The sequence below is a fragment of the Limulus polyphemus genome, unplaced genomic scaffold (genome assembly GCF_000517525.1).
Source record: "Limulus polyphemus unplaced genomic scaffold, Limulus_polyphemus-2.1.2 Scaffold750, whole genome shotgun sequence".
Classification (NCBI taxonomy): Eukaryota; Metazoa; Arthropoda; class Merostomata; order Xiphosura; family Limulidae; genus Limulus; species Limulus polyphemus.
In genome coordinates this window covers 287,810-304,909 of record NW_013666360.1, presented here as the reverse complement: position 1 = coordinate 304,909, position 17,100 = coordinate 287,810, and the positions used below count along the sequence as shown (strand labels likewise).

At 31.9% G+C, this 17,100-nt stretch overlaps 1 protein-coding gene across 1 annotated transcript in view; it reads left to right on the top strand.

The window, feature by feature from the left end:
• LOC111085972 overlaps positions 1-17,100 on the top strand; it is a 99,897-nt gene that overhangs the window by 44,563 nt on the left and 38,234 nt on the right. The gene's annotated exons all lie outside the window — the stretch shown is intronic.

The window sequence follows — 17,100 nt, the reverse complement described above, 5'->3', positions numbered from 1 at the left end:
ATCCACCTGGCCATGCCGGGCACTTATCATTACTACAACTAAAGTTATTCAGTAGGTTTGTTTTAATACAAAGCAATACAATAGGCTATCTGCATTCTGTCGAAGCGGAGAATCGAACCCCAGAGTTTAGCATGATAAGTTCGTAAACTTACAGCTGACCCACTTGGGGACTATTAAAAAATGATCCACATAGAGCTTATCTGTGAACATTAAGTGAAAACTAGTATACGATTCAATAACCTATAAAAATAAAAATCAATTTGTAATAAACCAGATAAAATGTGTGCTATTATTTTCACATCGAAACCTATTGTTTCTTTACCGTAGCACTTTCAATTATTAAAAGTTTGCAAATAAATTTTGAAACAACATAAGTTGTCCAGCAACTTCATATAATGCACGATAATCAGGTTTTTTCTGTTACTAGAAATTTTGAAATTTGTATGTTATCCACATACTTATCGCACCAGTAGCTCAGACTATCACACTAGAGTCTAAGGCAGTCACTCTGCCATCACAATAACATCTTTAAAATTCATAGCACTTCAGTCAAGTACAACTCTCTAATGGCTCAGTGGTTATTCCGAGGATTTATGACGCTAAAAATCAAGTTTTGATACGTACGGAGGGAAGAGAGCAGTTAGCCCATTGTTTAGCTTTGTGCTTAACAAAAAACAAACGTGAAGTACATTGAAAATCAATTTCTATATAATATAAAAAAAAATGTACTGAATTTTGTAAATTCAGATATTTATTATAATTTCTTCATGTGCTCATCACAAACGTATTCATCATTATAATTGTACCCAAATTTATTACAACACGAAGTCACGTGTAGCAATTCATTATGACATAACCTAGTCCGCTGGTAGTCGCACTGTAAAATATCATAATTCCTCTTGTAGCATCCTTTAATGGCTAAAGGCTAAGTTTCAGGGCTTATAATGCTAGAATTCAGAGATGGCTTCTCGCGGCAGACACAGCACAGCTAATCAATTGTGCAACATTGCGCTAGAACAAAAATAAACCCTTTCATAGTAGAAACTCTTATGAACATATAAAGAACATATTATACATCTCTCTAGCGAGCCACTCAACATTTGGGGCTCATTTCCCACAATAATTAATATATTATTGTTTAAGTAGTTCGAATGAATGAGAGTGTAACTTAAAGTCATATTGTAAGTTTGTACTTTTCATATTTTATAAATCTTAAATACATTCACATACATAAGACTTATGAAATATCAGCAGCTATTTTTGATTTATCTACGTTCACGTGAAACACATCGAAGGAATGTTTTAAAACCTTAGATCAGTATATTTGTACTGACTATGAATAATGATTATAGAAAAACAAACGTGAAGATACATTACCACACTTGATATAATGTCGTTTCATTGTTGTCTCACGGCAAACAGGATTTCGATAGCGTGTCTTTCTGTGATCAGTAGATATTTGGAAGTCTACTATTTCATAATATACATCGCATATTAAACAGTATTTTATTGATTTCTTTTCAGGATTTTAAGTTATTCTAAAATGCGTTTAAAATGTTTAATTTGTTTTATTGATGTTTTCTGAGAAAAACGTAAAAAGAGACGGAAACTCATATCTGTTTAATGTTGTGGGAATAACCCACCCATTATTTTCCCTAATGAGAAACCTATAGTTTATTAACATTGATTTAAGAATCAATAGATTCACTCATGAGAATTAGAATTTCCTGTTAAACAACTTTATATTTTACTAGACAAATGTGAAGTTGGTTGTGGATCATATGTTGTTACCTTATCTGAAAAAGGTCGATTTTATTCAAAATCAATGCTTTTTCAGCACGTACAATTCACGTTGAGCAGTTGGTGAAAATATAACCATTCGAAGATTTTTTTTAGAATATCATATTCTAGAAATAACCTTTATTGTCCTGGTTAGAAATAATAGTGGGTGGAAATATATGTTTGGAGTATTCGAAATTCTCGTAATCTTCAGTCACAATCGTTTTCTGGTGCAAGTTTTCCATAAAAAAATATGATTATTGAACTGTTTCCCCCTTTTCCATTCTAGAATTTAAATACATTTTATTATAATAGGTAGACAAACAACGATTTATAAGCATAAGTAAAACTTTTCCCTATGCTTATAAATCGTTGTTTGTCTACCTATTATTATATTAGAATAATTTGCTTTCTTACTTCAAATACATTTTGTTATGTTTTTTATTTAAAAGACCCAGAATATTTTGGAAAATAACTGATTTTTATTTATAGTGAATATAATACTTTGTATGATGTTGTTAATCACAAACTACACAATGGGCTACCTGTGCCCACCACGGGTATCGAAACTCGGTTTTCAGCGTTATAAGATTTCAGACTTTCCGTTGAACCACTGGGGGACGAATGTAATATTAATTTATAATTTAAGTATGAAATGGTACAGAATTTAAGGTGCAATGTTTTATACTTAAAAAATCATAAAGGTTTGTTTGTTTGAAATTAAGCACAAAGCTACACAATGGGCTATCTGTGCTCTGCCCACCACGGGTATCGAAACCCGGATTCTAGCGTTCTAAGTCCGCAGACATACCGCTGTGCTACTGGGGGGCAATCATAAAGGTACTTACGAAACACGTACTTATCGTAAACCTGGTCTAAATAATTCATTACAACAAGAATCACGACCATATGCACTAATACAATACTAAAATATTGAGCATTAACTGTAAAAATATGCCATTTACAGTATCGCTTAATTTATATATATTTAATTTGTTTTAAATTGCGAAATAATATATATGTGAACATATAATTGTATACAGATTAGTTTCCTGATTGATTAGTTACTAATAAATGATTATTAACAATTGATTTTACATTCTAAAACGCAAGTCGTAATTGTTTAATGTTACAGTCACTTTTATGTGAAGAAATTTAATCTGATAAATCAATATATTTTAAACCTAACTGCTATGACTTTCCAAGTCTATTAACTGATACACTACCGTTATAATAGTTACAGCTATTAAAGCAAGGATTAATTTTTGAACATTTTGTAAGAGAGATAATTGTTGTTGTTTTGTGCTATCTGTATTATATCCTTCGCGAGGAATCGAACCCAGGATTTTAACGTTACAGGAACGTAAGCATACCGTTGACCCACCAGGGGACCTTATAAGAGTTTTTGTTAGATATTAAAGCGGCTAAATTAAAACAAAAGATAATTAATTATTCCTAAGAAACCCAAGAGATCTTGTATTTTTTTATCGCTAGGAAATAATAAAACACCAGAAGTATTTATAAAGATCGTTAAACACCAAAAAGAGCCATACTTTAACCACTACAAGATCAACACCAAAAAAATATCATTTGACCACTAAAATGCTTCAAAACTTACATATTTTTAGGTTTGTAGGTTATAGTGGTAAAAAAAACAAGATATTTAGGGTGTTTTAAGATCCTGTTCCACGCCAGTATTTCATTAGTGTATTTTTCATATACTTATGTTTTATTGTGTAATGAACTGAAAAATATTTCAACCTTAATGAGTTTCTCAATCACCCAACTAAAGAATTTGATGAGTTGGTAGTAATTTATTATGTTTCTTCACTGCTAATTCAGGTGTTCAGTGAAATATACACAATCATGTTGGAACACTAATAGGTATGCGCTAATGAGCTCTTAAAAAGGAAAGAGCTGAGAGAATAAGTATATCAAATGTTCTAGTAATTACTTTGTAGAAGACAGAGTAATTCCCTAGTGTTGACAGGCTGCTCATAGTAACTGTTGCGGAACTCAGTAATTTAGGGTCTGTCTGTTTATATATTGTTTTTGTTTTGTTGTTTTTTACTAAAGATAAATGTGATTTCATTGAACTTTCATTGTACTCGCCCTGATTTGCAAAAAATTACCAGTGAAAGGTGTACACTTTAAGGTGTGGTGTTTTGTACTTAAACAATCGTAAAGGAAACCATGCCCTACAAATGTTAACTGAGAACGTAACCTATAAATGATCGTTTTAGATAAATATTACCCATGGTTAATTCAACAGTTTTTATTTGTAAACAAGAGAAAAATGAAAACAGCGGTAAGTCTACGGACTTAACAATGCTAAAATACCGGTTTCGATTGTACGTGCTTGACACAGCAGCTAGCCCAATATGGTTTTGCTATAAAACAAAAAATAAACAAAAGCCTCTTAGGATTCAGGTAAACAGTGAACCCTCGGTAATCTGAACATCGACGTTTCGGATTATTCACAATCCAGGTTATTTTTCATACAGGCACATCTTCACAATGGCAAATTTAATCAGTAATCATTATATTCGCATTCTGAATCCGAACAGTTAACAAACATGCATTTCCTACTGATACATGATTCAATAATCCGTTCATGATTGTATGAGAGTCAAGTAGGGATGGATACAAAAAACAAAAACGAAACGGGAAGGTAATTACTGACCATAAAACACCTACATTAACTAGGGGCAACCGTGTAAAGCAATTATTTTCTGAGTCTGACCTTCAGAGTGGGTACCGATTTAAACCAGTTTTTCTGTGAACGACTTTCCAGTAGAGGTGTAGGTATAAACTATAAAAGATATCGAGAGGTCGTCAAAGTGACTTATGCTACAGTCATGTCAAGTCTCGGCGTTTTAAAATGAAAATGCGTAGAAATATCAGCAACGTGATGATTGCGTGTGCAAGAAAGCAAGTCTAAGTACAAACCTTCATAGCAGTGCCCGAGAAGCTTTACAAATGGTAAGTTTCGCTTGATGCAGTGTTACTATGGAAACAATTAAAAACTGCTTCAAGTATGTCAAGATTTTGCCGCTACCTAAACAGAGTGAAACTGTTGATATGTCAGAAGGCGTTAAGATTAAAGCTTCTGGAATGACGCTATGTCAGCTGATCAGTGGCTCATCATCGCCTCAACAGAACTAACTTGTCAAGAGTTGTCTGGTAAATAAAAAAAAAGTGATTTACGTGAGGATTATGTTGTTATGTGTTGTTTCCTTAAAGCTGCTTGGAAGATTCTAAAGAAACAAATTTTAATTCAAAATTAAGCTGTAATTATCTCTCTCTTTGGAAAGGGATTTAGTGTATATTTAACCAGTACTGTGTATTTTGTATTCTGTAAGTAAGCCATTGGTGTTTTATGTGAAAATAATAAAATAGCACTTTGACATATAGAATAATATACTGTTAAGTTTACTGTACATGCAGCTGCTTTTTGTTTACTGGGTTGTACGTTAGTTTAAATCCTTACATTTATCGATCCAGAATGTATGCTATTAATAGTGGCCATTGTATTCAATATGACTGATGCGACTCTCCGGATGTCTCGATAATCCTGACAAATTAGTTCATTACAGATGTGTTTGGATTCACGAGGTTTCACTGTTGTTATCCATATTTTTAAGCTTACAGCCAAAAGGAAAGCAGCCTGCCAGCAGCATTAGTCGACACAAGATCTTTGCTTGTTTGTTTGATACGAATAGCAAAATTCACTGTCATTTATATAGCGCACACACATCTAGAAGTGTGGAACGTGTTCTGCAGCATCAGTCTCGAACCTCGGATCCTTAGATACGCAGCCCGCCTTTTTAACCAATGTTTCTCAACAGGTGTATATGGAGTAAGCCGTTGGTGTACAGCAAAAGAATCTACTTGTCTATAGCCCTTCAAAAAATAAACAACTTAAATAAAATAGTATAAAATATCTAAGTGCAAATTAAAACAATTAAAAGCCATCTTATTTATTACTGTCAACCTTTTTAGGTGTGTGTGTGTGTATGTATGTGGCTATATCTTCATTTGCTAGAAATCTGCAATTAATGGGATGTTGCATCGTTTAAATGGCTTTTTTTTTATCGGGGAGTAGGGTATGTTTATGAATCACTATCCGTTAACTTGTGTTAATAATCACTTAGTATGAATCAGTTTGGTAAGAATTAATTAGTTTCTCAGGAATTTGGAATGTTTTTTTTTTCCTAAAATGTACTGAATAAATGTAATAAAATACTTCTGTTTACGTATTTTTACTCGTAATAATAAAGCTGAAAATATTTTTTCTCTATATAATTTAATCAAATCATGGATTAACGATTGAAGTAATGTAGCTAGTTTAAATCTAATCATCTATGCATCTCCTCAGCATATATGTTTAAATGAATAAAAAATGTCATAAATTGACTTTAATGATTATCTACCTTATGCAAAAGTATGCAAAAAGAGCCACAAAACTGTATTTTTCACATAAGAAATAAGGAATAAAAGTAAAACTATATATATATTAATAGAGGCTAAAGCCACCTGCATTACACCTTGTCATAAGTTTCTTTTCTCATCAGCATACAGAAAAGAACGCTATTTGAACACAAGAATACTACTTTAAATTAATAAAGGGATTGATTTACAAAAGGATATTAAGATATAATACGAAATAAATGTGATACTTAGACTGAGTAGGGTACTCAGAAAATTATGAGCTGAACTGTAAACCATCACAGATTCTGAATACGACAAATAAGGCGAAGTAACAAAATAATTTAAATCAAACAACAATATAGATAAATGAATAACATACGTGAATGCGTTTAACTTTTAAGTATTCAAAAGTTTGAGAAAAATTTGAGCATTCTGAATTTATAGATGAAACATATCTTAAAACTAGCAAAGGTACCTGGCAATACCGAGCTGTCCATTCCAATATTTTGGCCCGTTCGTCCGATGCTAAAGTACTTGTGCTATTCGTGACATTAAACGTTACTTTTGTTTAGCGTTGTATGTTGAGTTTCTCTACCAAATTTAGCTTTTGTTATATCATCCATGTATCGGTAGACAGCAGTAACTTAAAATCAAGTTTTGCGACCACGTTATTCTGAATAATACCTCATTAAGATTCCACATTTTAGTCACAAATGTTTGACGTTGCAGAAAGATCCTTATGGATTATCTTAAAGATGCTATTCTAGTCAGAGGCATGCACAGTGGGTGGAGGGTAAGCAGAGGCCTGGACACCTTCTCCATGCATATGGACTCAGTCATTTTGGCTAGTGTAATGCTGTTTATTTATTTGTATGTAATATATGTGCGTATGTTGATATAGTTTTGTATATATAATATGTGTGTTTATGTGTGTTTAATATGCTCCCAAGTAGCGTTCAAATTTAAACTCTTGCGCACGGCTCTGATATTAGTCCGAAGATATGTATTAATTCAAACGAAAAAAATATAAATTCCTTTATATTCCTTTCTTTATGTTTAGGTAAATTCCAATAATATTTGTTCAAATCTTATTTTTTACTTTTCTTAACTATAAAATGACATCAAGACGTTTAAAACGTTTCACGCTTTCGTGTGAAAGTTTCTAAAATTTTTAGTAGATTTAAACAAAAAATAAAACAAAAATGAATAAATTAGCAGTGCAACAATAGCAGGATATAAAACTTAGCCAAAATAAATAAATCAGTAGTGCAACAATAGCAGGTGAGAAAATTTTGCAAAAATAAATAAATTAGTAGTTCGATAATAGCAAGTGAGAACATTTAGGAAAAAATAAATAAACTGGAAGTGCAAGGATAGCAGGTGAGAAAACTTAGCACAAATAAATAAATTAATAGTGCAAAAATAGCAGGATATAAAACTTAGCCAAAATAAATAAATTAGTAGTTCGATAATAGCAAGTGAGAAAATTGCAAAAAATAAATAAATTAGAAGTGCAAGAATAGCAGGTGAGAAAACTTAGCAAAAATGAATAAATTAGAAGTGCAACAATAGCAGGATATAAAACTTAGCAAAAATACATAAATTAGTAGTGCAACAATAGCTGGAGATAAAACTTAGCAAAAATGAATAAATTAGAAGTGCAACAGTAGCAGGTGATTATAGTTAGCAAAAATAAATAAATTAGTAGTGCAACAATAGCAGGTGAGAAAATTTAGCAAAAATAAATAAATTAGAAGTGCAAAAATAGCAGGTGAAAAAACGTAGCAAAAATAAATAAATTAGTAGTTCTATAATAGGAAGTGAGAAAATTTAGCAAAAAATAAATAAATTAGAAGTGCAAGAATAGCAGGTGAGAAAACTTAGTAAAAATAAATTAGTTAGTAGTTCAATAATAGGAAGTGAGAAAATTTAGCAAAAAATAAATAAATTAGAAGTGCAAGAATAGCAGGTGAGAAAACTTAGTAAAAATAAATAAATTAGAAGTGCAACAATAGCAGGTGAGAAAACGTAGCAAAAATGAATAAATTAGTAGTGCAACAATAGCAGGTGAAAAAATTTAGCAAAAATAAATAAATTAGAAGTGCAACAATAGCAGGTGAGAAAACGTAAAAAAATAAATAAATCAGTAGTGCAACAATAGCAGGTGAGAAAATTTAGCAAAAATGAATAAATTAGTAGTGCAACAATAGCAGGTGAGAAAATTTAGCAAAAATAAATAAATTAGAAGTGCAACAATAGCAAGTGAGAAAATGTAGCAAAAATAAATAAATTAGTAGTGGAAAGTATTAGCGACACTTTTAATTGGTAAAAGACAAGAAGAGAAGAACTGTTTACTTTCGATCCATGTTTAAATTAAGGTAACGGAATAAATGAAAAATAAAAGATAAAAATATGTCAAGAAAAAGGTTGAATTTATGCAGTAGATCACTTACTGATAAAACATATCACACATTGGGACTGTAATCTAGCTTTGTGTTTACCATTTCTTTAACGAGATGTACGATGCTTAAGTAAGGAAGCACATTAAGCAGCGATGTTAAAACTAATACCAAAAACACGAAGAAAAGAAATGGAGAAAAATGATAACACTTGAGAATAATCAGAGTAAGTTATTCTGGAAAATAACGGATAGCCTAAAAATCATCGTAGCAAATTTTTTATAGCCGATTGATTAAATTGTGTGTTTCAAAATAATAATATTATATAGCATTAGTCAGCTAGAAAAAAGTCATTATTACTAAACAGTTCCTCTAGTTAACGTATGAAATATCAAGAACCCATAACAAAAGTTACAAAGCCTACCAAAATAGATTTTGCAAAATATTTGGTGAGTTTATTGAGTTAAGTTCTAGAAACAAATTACTAACATTCAAGCCTTGTATGAATAGTTTATGTAATTCTGTTCAACTTTCGAATTTATTCAAAACGTGCCGCCTCATATTTTAAACTTCACAACTATTTTTAGTCTGTCCACGTAGCATTCTGTTATAGCAAGTATGAAATATTCGATTACTACAGAACCGCTATTGTTCGATATGAATATATATATATATATCGATTTTTTTATAAAGGATGCGTAATTTGTGGTAATCTAACGTCGTTTTATTCAAGGTGGCAAAAAAAGTGTTATTTTGAAGTTCAAAGGTTTTTCTTCTGATAAAACATCACGTACGTAGACATCTTACTTTCAAATTCAAAATCAATGATACTTAATGTGGAAAGTATTCACGTGAATTTCAAGCACGTACACGGAATATATTTAAACACTAATTCGCTATTTCCACTTATGAGAAAAATAAAAATTTGCTTCCCACAATTTTACGAATGCAAACAAAGGGAGGTGAAATTCGAATCCCACTTTGTGCCGATGGAGTAAATAGGTATTTAGATAACATGTTCAAATGAAATGGTTTGAAAATAAACATTTTAAAATCCGGAAAAAACATAAACAAATCAGTTATTATCCCTCGTTTTCTTGTTTAAATTGGCTTTATCTACTTAAATTGCATGGTGTTATATCATTCTTCTTGCAAAGTTTAGGAAGACTTTCACAAAAATGTAATATGAAATAAAATATATATCTATTCTATCTAGTGTTATGGTTGTAGTTGTTGTGTATAGACTTTATACTGCATACCTTACGGTACTGCGTGTTGCTTAGTTGAATGTGATCCCGAAGGTCCATGGTTCTCGTTCCGTTGCAGCAAAATCGCGCTCAGCACTTTCGGACTGGGGATGTTTTATAAGAGCGACAGTCAAATTTTACTTTTCGAATACAATATCCAAAGATTTGTCAGCGGATGGTGTTTACTAGCTGTCTATCAATTCAAAATTAGGAACTGCCAGCGCAACTAACCATTCGCTAATGTGCAAAACAAAAAATCTTTACGATCCCTGTTGTCATTTGCCAATATCTTTAGAGAAGTTACATTTTTTGTCATATATCTTAGATTAATATTGTCTAAGTCAAAGCCATTTTTAATTGATTTGATTTTTCACTGGGTTATATTTTCTTTAGCGAGATGATTTGAAACGCTCAGTCGAAAATCCTGGCTAGAAATAAAAGTATCTCCTATAGAGTATTGTGCAAAATTACGGCTTTTCACACAAAAATTATACAAAATTATAAAAAGAAGAGCTTAATCGAGTTGCTTTTGTATACAAAAATAAATATTTTAGAAGAACATTAACTAGGCACTGAAACAAATACAGTTTAAATAATCACTTAATAAGCTACAAATACTTTATGTGATGAGGGTGTGGACTGATATGGTTTATATATATTCTCACGCACCCACGTTCTTTTACTGATGGGACGGTGCTGGTTGTTAAACTAAGTATTTGTGTTTAAATGTTGTGACTGTTACGTAACAACACCTCCAATGGCATATAACACAAAAATGTACAATCATATATTTACACAAAAAACCCAGGGACAAGTAAGGATGTTTTTTCCTCAATCTTTTCGATCCTAAACTAATTAATGTAATGGTCTATTGGACAAAACTACTATCTGCACCTGTTATTTGCCTATTTTTCTGTTATTGAAAAGAGCTCATCGTCGGCAACGACAGATATAGAATGGTTAGAATACTATTATTATATGCTCTTCCGATTCTTGAAAATCCCTAAGGGACTGGATAAAGAATGCAGTGTTCAAAAATGTAATGGACCTAATACTAATGTCTTATTACAAGTTTAACTGTAATCATAACAAAATTGAATTCTTTACACCTTATTAAACTGGGCTCATATTCAATGTATTGAAACATTGTGACATGTAGACTTGTCCTTTCTTTCAATCAAATTTTTCTGGAAAGAATCCTCTGGTGGCTTATAATGCAAACATTTAGAATTCGATACCGGCGGCGAACACAGGCAGATGGCCCATAGTGTATCTTTGCGCTAAAACAAACAAAAAAGTTTTGTATGGTTCCATATGTCTGCAGATTACTGATAATTTGTTAATGGAATAGTATTTCAGTAGCAAATGTTAGTTTAATGTGACAAAAGACTGTACATACATTTATAAGCATGAATGATATTATCTTAATTTGTATACCGATAAAACTTTTATGAAACGTAAGAGCATAAATAGAAACTATATGTATTACAGTAGTTAATAATAATGTTTAAACTGATAGAATCGTGCTATCTATATGCATATCACACTTTATTACCTCAATTTGTTTTCATATTCTTCAAAGCTTCCTAAAAATAGCTAGCACAAAATACAGCCATGTAGAAACGTCGAATAATATACACATTTAGAAGACAGTGTGTTATAGTGTGTTACCACATGCTGTTCAGACGCACTATCGTAACCAAGGTGACAAACAAAACACTCTTCCATACTTAAGCAGAAAATGTACAGCTCGATAATTGAAACCAAGCACTGCTTCTTTGTTTAAATAGGAAGGGGGATTAATTTTGTTTAATTATTGATCAAAATTACCCCGCACAGAAGTAAGTGAAACTCAACGCTGACCCCAGTAGATTTAAGACATGGAGCTTTATACCCCATATTGACATACGTCTTACCATAGATGTATTTAGGCAGCTCAGTATATTGACAATCATGGGATAATAGTAACTGAATATGCACTATTTATTTATTGACAGAGGCGATATAGATTTCTAGTAAAATAAATATCTAATAACCAGAGTGGTATTAGTAATATAACAGAGGTTTTGACTAAAGACTAGTGTCACACTAATATCTTTAAATATATATGTAAGTAATTGACTGGATACTAAAGTTATATCAGTAGTATGACACATATATCTAGATATCACATAAGTAACAACTTGTGGTTCATAAGATTTGTTTGTTTGTTGTTAAGCACAAAGCTACACAATAGACTATCTTTGCTCATTGCCGGAATCCAAACCAGAATTTTAGCGTTATAAGTCCTTAGACTTCATACGAATTGTGCTAATGTATTCGAAATTTCCACTCAACAAGAAGATGTGTTGTTAGAACCTTTGTAGCCCATAGCAACATCCTCTAAGTTACTATAGAAAATCACATGCTCACTGATATAAGAAAGTAAAATTATCCACCAGAGAGCGATATGTTGATAACTTAAGTTGATAATTAATGGTTATGATATTTTAATTCCAATGTATAATTACACAACAAGTATCTTTAATAACGTATAATTTGTTTATTTAAAGCTTAAATAATTAAACTTTAATTTTCTGACTATACAGACTGGGTATGTAAGTAAATATGTTCAACGTACGATTATTTGATTCAGGGCTATAGTTTCATGTAAATAACATAAATATACCTGACTGAATTTGTACATGATTATAAAAGTAGTTTTCTTTTCTCGGTTGTACGTCAATGTTTCCATACCGCCCTTAATTTACTATACATAACAATTTGATTAACTTTCTTCACAAGAAACTTCTTAGTCTAAGATCTAAACTATAGTTACTATTATTTATTACTGTTCATATAGCCATACATACAAAAATACGTGTAAAAGGAGTGTTCATTTCTTCTAACGATTTGTTGGCATTTAATTTTTATATATCGTATTTCATTGTTTATGTACATAATCATTCAATTCAAAAGTTCTAACGTACACTCAATTCATTTATATGTAAGTAGCCTTGTTAACAATTGCTTTCGTACGTTAGTCACACAACGTCTAAATGTTACACGTATTTAAACAACAAATAGTATCTAAACATTTAACACTGTTTGATAACAATATTATCTAGTGCACGTACCGAAGAAAGTGAATAGTAGTCAACTGTCTTGTTCTAAAAATAATGAGGATATACTTTGTTAACTAGATACAATGAACCGCTACACTATGCTGCTAAACTTAGCTTCTTTTTTTTTATCTTTACAGCACTTTAAAAGAACGTAATGTCATTCAGTTGAAATTCGTCGTTTATTCATATATTTAAAGCACAGCAGTTTAATTTTTAATTGTCTCTTGGCTATTCTTAAATTTGAATAACATCAGCCCAAGGTCTCTCTGTATACAGTTTTGTGACACTACACGCTGTCCACACTGTTACATACGAAACATCAGGGACACTCCCAAATAAATTTCTCTGATAGCGTTATCCAAACAATCATAATAATACATTGTATTACAAGAAACATCAAGGACACTCTTTAAACAGATTCGTCTAGAAACGTTGTCCAAATAATTATAATAATACATTGTAATACATGAAACATCAAGAATACTGTTTAAACATATTCGTCCTGAAGTATTATTCAAATAACTCTTTGTATTAATCTTCCAACAAGCAAGTTGTACAAATAGCAGATATCGTGAATATTGCAAACTCTGAACACAGAATACAAACTAATGTTGCTTATATGTTCTCAATACTCTTATATCATCACGCACTGAATATACGGGGACAATGTTAATGACTGGTTCTTTTCGGTATAAAGTTATCGTCTCCACTGAAAAATCGAGCTTCAGTTACTTTTTTATATTGAATGTCCAACTTACGATTAATGTAGGCCACATTTCTGAGTGTATAAGACATGAACTGACTGAGAACACATTGAGTTCACAGTAATATAATCAAACCTATATAAAAGCCAGTGTGTGTCAAGTCACGTCACGCTTGATTTCTCGAAATAGGAGTCATAAAAGTCAAAATAAATTTATCCAGATGTAACAGTTTGATTACTGTCTGCCCATTACGATTTTAGTAACTGGGGTGCAGGGGAGCCGAAAAGGGTGTTTCATGAAACCTTATAAGGGTAGCAAATGTTGGTATAATAAGACTAAAGTAAAGACGTAGTGTGGGATCACCTAGCCTAAAGTCAAGTGCATAAAATTGATCATGAAAGTAAAAATATCTATTCCATTTTAATCTTATATCGTTTCTGAATTAAGCTAGTTTCTATTCTTAATTTAAAAAACCCTCTTTAATCAGCGGAGACTCTAAGTTAAGAAATCAACAAACATTTTTCCAGTTTTGTTATCTATACATTTCATTTTATACTTTCAGTACATAGACTAACAACAATATTAGATTATACTTTTGTTGCTAAGCAACATGACATAAAAGCCATTGTTGGAACTTAGTGTTACCAAAACGCACTAGCTTTTCTATATATTAGAAGTTGTTAATCTAACTGATTCTTACCAATAATTATTCTATGAATAGACCATGAATGATCGTAATTTTGATTGGTTGACGAAGGAATTTATCAACGTTTGACTGCCTCGACTGCACTTTTCAACCTCTTTGTTGGTCAAGCTTGGTTTCGCAAAATTTGTTTATTTCAGTTAACTATGAAATGTGAGATTAGGGTATACTATGGGGTGGGGGTGATGGTACTTGCCCCACCATTTTTGACGAGATATAGGCTAGTTATATATAATTATATCACTAAAATAGAATATAGAAGTTTAGAAACAAACAAGTAGGTAAATATTACAAGTAATTGAAGCAATGATAATCCTAGTTATATAGTACAACTGTATAGTTTAGTGTGTATTAAAAAATTTGTAGTACTTATCTGTATCGCGTAATCCGTGTTGTATAGTGACTTCCACGTATCGTCTTTAACTGTCTTAATCACCTGATCTTATAGCTTCCGCTGTCGACATTCAGAGTTATCTTCTATCCTATAACTCCATGATATGTCTCGTTTACTCCTATATTTTCTATTTCCATCAACTCTTCCTTCCATATTTTCTTTCAGACAGGTCCCGTTTCTTCTCATGATTGCAATTTTTTCTTAATGGTATTTTTCAGTAATTTTTCCCTCACATCTTTTACGTTCTTTTTCTCAACCATCTTATGGGTCTGTAGGATATAATTAAAACGAACAATTCTAGAACACCACAGTTCTAATCTTTGTGTCTTTTTTTCCAATCAGTCTTCCTTGACGTCTAGACTTCGCAATCATAAGTAACTATTGGGAAATTAACTGATTTTAATGATATTGGTTTGGTTTGTTATGAATTTCGGGCAAAGCTACACAAGGGCTAACTGTGCTAGCCGTCCCTAATTTAGCAGTAGTAGACTAGAGGTAAGGCGGCTAGTAAACATCACCCATCCCCAACTCTTGAGCTTCTGTTTTACCAACGCATAGTGGACTTGACCGTCACATTATAATATCCTCGGGGCTGAAAGGTTCGGTGACGGGGATTCGAACCCGCGACCCTCAGATTGCGAGTCAAGCACCTTAACAACCAAACTATGCTAGACCTAATGATATTGGTAACCGCGGATCTGCCCACATAGTCATCATCTCAATAGTTAATATCATTGTCTATTAATATTAGCATATGGGACACTTAGTGCTAAACTGTACACATAGTAATCAACAATTCGATTATTTTATCATAAAACTGTTTCGACTTTCTTTGGTAGCTCAATTTGTTAAGATGTTGTTTTTTGTTGGTGTTATTTTTTCTCAACTCACTGTAGATGGTAAGCTATATTTTTGAAAGTAATAATCTAGAAATAATAAATCATTACCTAAAAACACATTTTTACAATTTAAACAAATGTTTCAATATGTCAGATAACATTCTTAATTGAAGTTAAAAATTTTGCATGTATAAATTTGTGGTATTGAACTAGGAAGGCACCAGCTTAAAGAAACGAGTTATGGAGATGTTGAGTTGATGTTTGAAAATGATAGACACATAGATACACTACTCACGAGTCTATTTTTATGATGTCCCGGAAGTCTGATCTAAACTTGTTCGTAAGCAAACTAAATTTGCCCTAATGTTAAAACTGATTTACATGGTGATGTAATGTGTGCTGTCATTTAAAATTTATTAAAACTGTTGTTTCATAGGTACATGGTTATAAAAGACTACACTTCGGTTGATATTTGTGTTTAGTAGAAGGATAAAGGGACGACTTTAATAGAGTGAATAGCCGTCATTCTCCTTGTTAGGTTAATGTTATATGTCTAATACATTCGTGGAATATAAACCAACAAATAGGGAAAAGCATATAATTATCTTAAACTCAAAACACATGATATTTTGTTAAAGTATCTTAGATGCCCTTTATCAATGTTGAGCTGTAGTTTTCGGCAAGTAGGCCGTCTAGTCAGAAAAAAAAATTAACGCATATTGGTTTCAATGGGATTTTCTTAATTATGGACGAATACTTAGAAATAAATTGAGTATACACAAGAAGTAGTTGCATTCTCCAGTCAAAATCAGTTTGTTATTCGATGGTACCAGTTAGCAATCCTGAGAACCTAGGACAGGCCTAGCAAGCCGCTGAGGGATTTAACACTTATCTAGTAACTCAAGCAGAGTCTCGGAACAGATTTACCTAGAAACCTGGGAATATTGAAGCTTTTGCTTAAAGAAAAGGAAATACCAGCAAAGATAAACATTATCATTTATAAGACCACATCAAGACTATTATTGTTATATGGCTCGAAAGCATGGGTGTTAACTACGAAAAGAAAAACTAAAATACATGCAGCAGAGATGAGAGCTTTGAGATTCATATATGGAGTTACTCGCAGAGATAGAATAAGAACGAGGATATAATGAATAGTCTTGGGGTGAATTCAATGCTGGAAGTTGTAGAGAGGAGCCAGTTGAGGTTGTATGAGCATTACATGCGGATGGATGAAGAGAGGTACCCGAAAAAATATAAGAAACCCATAGGAAGACCAAGGGTAGGATGGAAACAAAATATTGAACGAGCAGTTGGAAATAGAGGAACAAGAATTATACTTGGATAGGAATGTGTGGCGAAGTTTTGTAGGGTGACGTAGGAGATATGTTTTAAGCCTAACAGCAGGAGGAGGATAAAGAAGATTCAGAATGAAATAATTATTCATGCATCAATATATACACCTGGAAAAAAGTTAAGCACCCCCGTGTTTTTTTCAAG